The sequence below is a fragment of the Rhinolophus sinicus genome, linkage group LG06 (assembly GCF_036562045.2).
Source record: "Rhinolophus sinicus isolate RSC01 linkage group LG06, ASM3656204v1, whole genome shotgun sequence".
Classification (NCBI taxonomy): Eukaryota; Metazoa; Chordata; class Mammalia; order Chiroptera; family Rhinolophidae; genus Rhinolophus; species Rhinolophus sinicus.
This window is the reverse complement of record NC_133756.1, coordinates 40,007,613-40,017,316: the sequence shown is the minus strand read 5'-3', so window position 1 is coordinate 40,017,316 and position 9,704 is coordinate 40,007,613. Positions and strand designations below refer to the sequence as shown.

The 9,704-nt window shown below is 35.6% G+C and overlaps 1 pseudogene; it reads right to left on the bottom strand.

The window, feature by feature from the left end:
* Positions 1–1,422: 1,422 nt before the first annotated feature.
* LOC141572380 (peptidyl-prolyl cis-trans isomerase NIMA-interacting 4 pseudogene) lies at positions 1,423–1,813 on the bottom strand (annotated as a pseudogene).
* Between the last annotated feature and the right edge of the window lie 7,891 nt (positions 1,814–9,704).

Sequence of the window (9,704 nt, the reverse complement as noted above, 5' to 3'; positions counted from 1 at the left end):
AATGGCCTTTGTTTTAATATAACAAATACTTCCTTATAACATCTTATATTGATTACTATGCAATGTAAGGTGAGGGTCAAGTTAGAGTTTATTAATTCTATATAGTGTTTTGTTTTCTGTGCAGTAACAAAAAATTCTTAATAGGCATGCTTAAAATACATATGGGAACACAGCATTGATTAAGCAAAGAACTTTGTCAGAATTAAAAAATTCCTAACCTGATTTCTACTACGTGTATGTATATAAAGTCTATTTTCCAAGAGGAATTAAATATAGAAGACAGCCTCTTAAAAAGTGAAGATTTTTATATTGGTATTATGCAAAAAGACGATATATAGGCCTACTTTGTCACATTAGGTTATTAGTATAATGTCATAGCCATTAAAAATAATCTGTGGTATATCTCAGTCATGTAATATGTGGCATTCTATTGTTTCATAAATGAAATTTTTGAATGTGAATAGCAATTCAAGAGAAGACAATGACACTTTATAGTGTTTTCTGCTTAGTGTTCTTAGTAGTAAAAAAACATAATGAAATGCTTACTTCAGAGGTTTTTAAATTTGGAATGGCTTTGAAAAGCTTCAGAGTGTCATATTAAGAGCTCATAAAACGTGCAGAAATAATTTAAAATATTGAAAAGTTCGGACAGAAATATTTATTAAGAATTAAAAATTTTTGCCAGCCTCTGATTTAGGAGGCTGCTCGGTTATTATCTTTAATGTTCTTCTTCAGTGTTCCCCAGAGAAATGAGAATGTAGTGAGTTTGTTGCTTAATTTGTTCAGTTAAAGGACTTCCTTCAGAAGTAAGATGTCCTTTCTTTCATGAAATCATATTGTTAGTGTGCTTTATTTTTAAATGTGTTTGTTTGATAAAATAAGAAGTTGGCAATCATCTGTGGGTTCTACCTTCACTTTAAAAATATTTGCCATCCTGTGAAATCCAAAAGTTATGCATCTACTAGCCTAATGCAACTTAGAAATTAGTTGGCAGAGCTTTACTTTTTATTATATAAGTCGGTCCAAAAAGTCTGTCATAGCCACAAGTCAACAAATTGTATGAGGAGGAAAGATGGAAGGAAAGAGAACGACTCTGGGTAATGAACACAAAATGTGATATACAGATGATGTATTACAGAATTGTACACTTGAAACTTATGTAATTTTACTACCCATTGTCACCCCCAATAAATTTAATTTTAAAAATCAGCAAGCTATGGCACCCAATAGAAAAATAAAATAATCAAATACTCTTACAATTAGGCCATACATTTTTTTAAAAACTCAATCAGGAATTAAAACAATAAGGTAAAACTCTGAGGAACAGTGGAATGTCAGGGTTCTAGAGAGAAGCTTAAACATGTTACTTTCTTAGTATCACCACTAATATCCATGTTACTTCTTTTTGTCTTTCATACAATTTTATTTTCTCCCTTCAGCCATAATAAAATGATATCCAAATTTCATCCTAACCGGAGGGTCTGTAAACACGTGCTTGTCCAGTCAGTCCACTGACAGGCAAGGCGAATGCCGCTTCTTGAAATGGTCCCACCACGAACCCTCTGGTCATCCACCCAAATTGTCCCCTCGCCTGGCTTTGTCTTCACTATACTGTGTGTTCACTTCATTGAATCCCCCTCCAGACTTTAACTTTTCCATGACTTCCATGATTTTTCTGTGTTTGTCATACAGGATCTGTCTGACCTTTACTGAATCGCCACCACGTTTGAGACTTCTTGTCAGAACTGTCACTCCCAGAGGCGGCTCCCCTTTACCCGCCGTTTCCAGAACCACTTTTTCCTTTGGGTGGCATCTTCAAAACTTGCACTTGAATTCCATGTAACTTTTTTAGTGGAACCTGTACAAACACATCATTGTTTGAATGTAGAAGATTGAAAATGAAAACAAAAATATCCTGACATCTCCAACATTAAGGAATGATGTCCTTGCTACGATATCATTTATTTCTCACTATACAAATGAAACAATTTTGTACTTGATTAAGATATGGCTATCCTGGCAGGCAGCATCTTAGCTCAAAGTACATCAAAACATTTTCGTTTGAGAAGGCAGCATTTCCTTTGAGGTATGACTTCATTCCTGGTATTAGTCATCCAGGGAAGAAGAGGTAGGTCTCTCTATCCTAGGATACGTGTCTCCTATCCTATCCCAGACAGTCTGAAACAATGAAAAGTAAAGGGAAAGTTGTGTGGAGGGAAGAGGAGTAGAACGGGCTGTTATGTGAAATGGTTGAATCATGGTCTTCCTAAGAGCAAGTCTGCAATCCCAGGACCACAACCTAATTTACACTGCCAGATGGGCTATTTATATTCCCGGTGTATTCTGTATTTATTTTTCCTTTTGTTTTCTTTACTATTGAACAAATCCTATCTGAAATTTCTGGCTTGGTTCAGTTACACTAAATGACATAAAGAGGATTAGTGGTGTGCTACCCTGGAGGCCAGTGTGATGGCGCCAGTAGAACCCAGAGTGAGAAACCCTCTAGAAGATCAAGTCAGAGGTACAGAGTCATGTTACGTGATAAGCTTCTTTCTCCCACCAGGCAAGTTTCCTCTAATACTGCTGATCCTGGAGGATTTAGGCAGAGCTGGCTACATCATTTGCAGGGCTCAGGGCAAAATAAGAATGTGAGGCTTCAGACAGGGGTAGTCTCTCCTTTGCACGAAACAGTTTCTGCCCAGTTTCCTGCAGATAGGGTCCAGCACTGGGCCACATTTGATACTTGGGTGGGATTGGGGGAGAGAGCCCACGGAGTCACCTGCTGAATGCACTGCCGCTCTGCCAGCCTAAGACACAGTGGGCCGCAGGGAGGGCAATTGGACAAGGTTGACGAGGCTTCCTTCTGCCAACTCAAACTGCACCCTAGACAGAGGGTGGCAGTGGTGCTGTGCCGGAGCTGGGGAGTTTCAAGGCAGCCACTGCAGAGCACTAACCCTCAAGCACAGAGCATTAGATCCCAAGTACGAGCCCCTGTGGGATTGACCTGGTGCACAGCCATGAAGCTGGCCCTGGATGTAGGAAAGATTTTATTCAAGAAGGTAATGGGCCTTTTTAGGGCTACAATGTGGCCTGACCCTCTTCCCCTTAATATATTTTGTTGTTGTTGCTATAGTTGTTTACTTTTTTATCCATTCGCTCTAGTAGAGTGAAAACCTTGGTGCATGTTCATCTGAAGCAAGGATTCGTTTTAAGTTGCTTTTTTGTAAGATGAGTGATGGAACACTTGGCCATTTTCGCTGTAGGAAAAAGCAGGTCACCCGAGGGTTTTTCAGGCTGCAGGGACTGGAGGGTGCCATTACCAAGCCAAAGCTCAGTTTTTTTTGTTTTTTGTTTTTGTTGTTGTTGTTTTTTGTTAGTTTCAGGTGCACAAAACAAAGTAATAGTTAGACATTTATCATTTATATCCCCGACACTGTGTCAATCCTCCTCCCCCATCCACTATCCCTCTGACATCGCACACAGCCATTACATTTCCACCATCTCTATTCCTAATGCTGTACTCCGAAGCTCAGTTTTTTAAAGTAAGGAATTGCCAAAGTAAGATGCAAATAACAAGGCCAAATCTGGTTTTGAAAATACAACTGTGGATTCATTTCTGATAGGAAATAAGGACAGGTGCCAATAGTGCTGTTGAACATGGAGGAGGTCAACCAGTTTGGGCCTGCAGCCATTGAGAACCTGATAGCAGAAAAAGTTAGCTGGCCAAGAAGGAGACTGAGCCTAAACGGATCCTGATCAATGGTTGGGTGTCTCATTGATGCAGAAACCTACTTCCACATTGTTCTTTCCTTTTATTCCCCTAACCCAAAAGACATAGTAGACTACATTGAATAGAAAAGCCAGATACTTACCTTACTAGTCATATTTTTTTTCATCTTTTTTCTGGTTGTCTTCTGATTCTCTTCCCAAACTCTTTTCCCTTTCTTTTTTGGATTGATAATTAGGAATAGAGAGAAACATAAATTTGTACTCCTGAGCGTAGGGTGTTGAAGAAAGATAATACTAAGACCTGGTATTAGAATACCCTACATTTTCAGAGATAATATGGACAGCATTTAACGTTCCTTCCTCGATGTCCCCCCATAGTCCTACTGCCCCTATCCTCTGGTCAACTTCCTAGGTTATTAATTTTCCTAGAAAATTAATTTTCACAGGATTCACCGGATTGTTTATTAGGAAAGTACCTCAAGGAGTATACAAAGGCAATGGTTTTTTACATATATATATATGTGTGTGTGTGTGTGTGTGTATGTATATAATGAAGAGGAGCTCTAATTTTGTAGCAATTTATTTGTATAAATTTCATATTGTTCTTGGACTTAGGGTGTAGAAGACTCAGTTAGTTATATTATTGCATGGTGCACTGTCATCACTAGTCTATACAATGACCCTTCCATGTTTTATTTATTTATTTCCCTTTTGTGCTTATTCCTCAACCATTTTAATGTGTTTTTTAGTGTGTGTGTTTTTGTAAAATATGTATTTATTTTATTATCTATTATAAAGGTATATTACTTTTATGTGCATGCATTCTTATTTATATACTGATCTAGGGCTATAAATGTCATTCTGTTTCTTACCCGTTTTACTGGGCACTCTGCTTTTAATATCTATGTGTTATATGTATTAGATATCCCTTGGGTCTAATAGCTTCAGAGTATTCCGCATTTTAGTTACCCGTTCCTTCAGTGAGAGGCCTACAGTGTCTCTGTTTCCCTACTACCAGAAACAACCGTAGAATGAATGGTCTTTTATGTACCATCTTTTGGATCTGCATACGGATTTGTTGGGATAGCTACCCAGAAGCAGGATTGCTGGGCCAAATTGCTTATGTATACCTAATTTAACTAGGATCTGTCAGTCTGCTTTCCAGAATGGCTGTATCTATAGCCCTACCAAAATTGCAAGCATGTCCCTATATCCTTACATTACGTCCCTGTATCTTTGATCCTTGTCATTACTCAATGGGCCAATTTGATGGCTATAAATCATATGTCATCATTTCAATGTCTATTTTTCTAATTCCTAATAAAATTTAGCATCTCCTAATATGCTTTTAAGTCTTTTGTATTTCCTCTTATGTGAATTGTATGTTAATAGCTTTTGACCATCTGATTTCCATTTTTTATTTGCTTGCATGAGTTTTTATTTCCTTATTTTAAATATTATACCTTTTAGATTTTAGGCATTGCCAATATAGCCTTCCAGTTTGATATCTGTCCACTCACTCCATTGTGTTTATATTATTCAGGAGGTAACTTTGGCATTTATAATAAAGCCCCCATATTAACAATGGATCAAACCAGAAAGAGGTTTATTTCTCTCTCAGGTTACAGTCTGGAAGCAGGTGATTCTTCTGTCTTACTCTTCCCCCATTTCTAGGGTACTGCCTTTCTTAGTGTGGTGCAAGGTGCCTCTTACGGCCATAGGAATGGGGAAAAGAGGGAGAAGAGTGTGGTAAGTCCCTCTGTTTTAAGGGCACAAGATAGAAACTGCACACATTTATTGGAAGTTTGCTCACATTTCATTGGCTAGAAAGTAGTCACAGGGTCATAACTAGCTACAGGGAAGGCTGAGCAATGTCATCTTTCACCCAGGTGGCCATGCTCCCACCTAAAATTCAGGAATTCTGTTATATTTAGAAATGGGAGAATGATTTGGGGGTTAATTAGCAGTCTATACCACATTGTCCTTTACTGAACATAATTTTTTTTGGTGGAGTTTATTGGGGTGACAATTATTAGTAAAGTTACATAGGTTTTCTGTAATATATCATGTATATATCACATTGTGTGTTCACCACCCAGAATTAGTTCTCCTTCCATCACATATATTTGATCCCTTTTCCACTCATCTACCACTCCCCATCCTGAACAGAAATTCTTAATTTTGATGTTCTCAAATTAATACTTTTGCTTCACTTGTGCTTTGGTATTTTGTTTAAGAAGTCTCACACTATCACTTACATTATCTTAACTTTTTAGTTATATCTTTCTTATTTAATTTTTAATCTATCTGGATTTTACCTGCAATTATGGTATGAGAGAGAGAGAGAGAGAGAGAGAGAGAGAGAGAGAGAGATGCAATTATATTTTTCTTTATATCAGAGGCAATTTTTCTAGTAACATCTATTCGACAATCTTTTTTTTTTTTTTTTTTTTTGTATGTTAGTTCAGGTTCTCCTAGAGGCAGATACCAAGATGGATTTAGATGTGCAAGGGATTAATTGGGGGAAACACCTGTGGAGACAAAAGAGAGAGGACCCTAGAAGACCACTCCTGTGAATGTCTGACACCTATGAAGGAGAGATGGAAAGAAGGTGGATTGGTTAGTAAGTCTCAAACCACAGCACAGTTCTAAGAGGGTTTTGGCCAGGCCAATGGGAGTCCTCGAACCAATGTTGTGTGTCAAAGGAGTATCACATTTTGTGGGAATGGGCCTGAATTAGTTTCACCGCTTGCTCAGTCATTGACTGAGAACATCGTCCAGGAAGTGGCTTTGTTGTGAATGTGGCTTGGGTACAGAGAGAGAGCATCTGGGGCCATCAGTCAACTATGTTCATGAAACAGGAACTCAGAGCTGTTCATTTTTATGACCACAGTTTGTAGGACTAACTTTATCATATATAAGGTTCTCATATTTGCATGAGTTATTTATTATATTCCATTGATGTATTTATTTCATACTGTACTGTACTATACTATACTTTTATTTACTCTTCTTCTTCAAAGTTGCCTTAAACAAATTATAGGTTTTTAGGCCTTGTAACCAATTTTGAAATGTTTTACCTAAAAAAAATCTACTTGGAATTTTGACTGGAATAGCATTAAATTTTAAATTAATATGAAAAAGAACTGGATCTTACAATTATTATCATCTCTTCCAAGTGTATGGAATATCTCTCTATTCTTTTGTATTTTTCAATAGAGTTTAAAATTTATCTAACCTTGGGTACTTTTTAACACATAGAAATATAATGGTTTTTGTTAATTTTGTGAATGGTATGTTAATTTTATTGTATCCTCTAGTTGTTTAATGCTGATATAGAGAAATACTTGATTTTGTGTCAGTTGAATTTGAATATCAACCTTGCTGAAACCTCTTAATAGTTAATATTGTTTACATGTTGATTTTGTTGTTTTTACCATGTAGAAGATCTTAAAACAATGAGCCTTGTATCTCTTCCCTTTTAATACTTTGCAATGTTAAACAATAGGAGGGACAGTGGGTATCATGGTTTTTGTTCCTAAACTTAAAGGGATTGTGTTGAAAGTTGATGGGTTTGTGTATATAACTTTTACCTGATTAAGAAAGTTTCTGCTAATTCCTATTATAAGGTTTTGAACTTTATCATTTTTTCTGTATTTATTTTTTAAATCTATGATTTTTTTTTTTTTTTAGTCTATTGATGTGGTATATATTATTGGATTTTTCCATGTTAAATATCATTTCATTCCTGGAATAAACTCTATCTGATAATGCTTTATGTACTTAAAAAAATACAGTGTTGGATTCATGTAGCTGATGTTTTATTTTGAATTTTTGCATTTGTACTTATAAGTGAAATGATATGTAATTTTTTTCTTGTATTATTCTTACCCACTTTTTGAATAAAAATTACATTAGCATCATAAATTGCACTGGTCAGTCATCTTCCTCTTTCTATTTACAGGACTAACTAATCTTTGAAAGTTTGATAAAACTCAGCTGTAAAACAATACAGGCCTGAGACTTTTGGAGTCTTTGCTCACCACTTGAATTTCTTTAATGTCAATTTGCCTATTCACATTTTCTGTTTCTCCTTGTATATACTTTTGCATTTTGTATTTTTTCAGAACTTTATCCATTTCGTTTAGGTTTTCAAATTTACTTGATTATAATTTTTCATAATACTATTGTATTATTATTAAAATTTTTTGCTGAGTTTATAGTTATTTCTCCTTTTTTATACTGTATATTGTTTATTTGCATCTCCTTATCTTTTTTGGCAATCAGAGGTTTACTTAACATTGATTATTTCTTTATTTATTTGTAATCAGTTTTGTTTTATAAAATGTTTCAAAATGTCAAAGTTCCATAAGGCTACAAAGATATTTCTTGTAAAATATTTGACCTAAAATATTTACAAATTTCAATTTTTTAAACCTTAGATTTAGAAATCCTCAATGGCAGAATTTGTTCTACTTTATCAGTGTGTCACATTTATAGAGATGGTATTTTCTCAATTGAAAATACTTTGGTTTAGAAGAATACTTAATTGAAAGTCTCAAGAGTTAATACAAAATGCAAATTTAAAAATACAGTACGGGGCCGGCCCTGTGGCTCAAGCAGTTGGAGCTCTGTGCGCCTAACTCCAAAGGTTGCCGGTTCGATTCCCACATGGGCCAGTGGGCTCTCAACCACAAGGTTGTCAGTTCGACTCCTCGACTCCCACAAGGGATGGTGGGCTCCGCCCCCTGCAACTAACAACGGCATCTGGACCTGGAGCTGAGCTGCGTCCTCCACAACTAAGATTGAAAGGACAACTTGGCTTGGAAAAAGACCTGGAAGTTCACACTGTTCCCCAATAAAGTCCTCTTCCCCTTCCCCAATAAAATCTAAATAAAAAGAAGAAAAAAATACAGTACACATTGTTATGAACATTTAAAACAATAAAGCCACATTGAAAAAAATCAGAAAATAAACAGTGATATATATACAATAAACAAAATAATACAATATAATGACAGTGTTAGAGATAAGTCTTGCTAGGCAACTGTTAAAGAATGTGATAATATATCAAGATGAGTACCCTGCTTATGTTAAAACTTAATGTTCTAATTTTCATGATAGTTTATTGTTAAAGAATATTTTGTTTTTATTTTAAGTAAACAATAACATTTTTGGAGAGAACTATTATGTAGGTTCACCATTATATAGAACTAATTTAATATAATAAATACTTCAAATAATTCTTTTTAGTGGCCTCTTTCACTTTCAAAATTGTCTTTGAATGATTAAAATGTCCTTCTAGTGGTAAAGTACAAAGGAGCCAGAAAGATTGAAATGTATTTATGTAATATACATATCTATAGTTTATAAGCTCAAAGTAGGATAACCCAGTCTGACAAAAAAATTTATTTTCTGTTTGGATGAATATGTACCTTTTTTTTTCATTTTATTTTGTTTGGGAATAGTGTGTTTTTCCAGGACTCATCAATCATTGTCCTTCAATCTAGTTGTGGAGGGTGCAGCTCATTGCCAAGTCCAGTTGCCGTTTCAATCTTAGTTGCAGAGGGTGCAGCTCACCATCCCATGTGGGAATTGAACCAGCAACCTTGTTGTTAAGAGCTCGTGCTCTAACCATTTGGCAACCCCATACCTTCTTTTTTTCAATACAGAAATTTATTTATTTGACATTCAATATTATTTTATATTAATTTCAAGTGTACAGCATAGTGGTTAGACATTTATATAATTTAAGAAGTGATCCTTCTGACTAGTCTAGCACCCACCTGACATTATATATAGTAATTACCATATTATTGACTATATTTCCTATGCTTTTCTTTACATTCCCATGACTATTTTGTAGCTATCAATTTGTATTTCTTAATCCCTTCACCTTTTTCACCCTGTCTCCCAACCCCCTCCCATGTATCACCTTGATAGATCTAGTACCCATCTAACACCATATCTAGTTA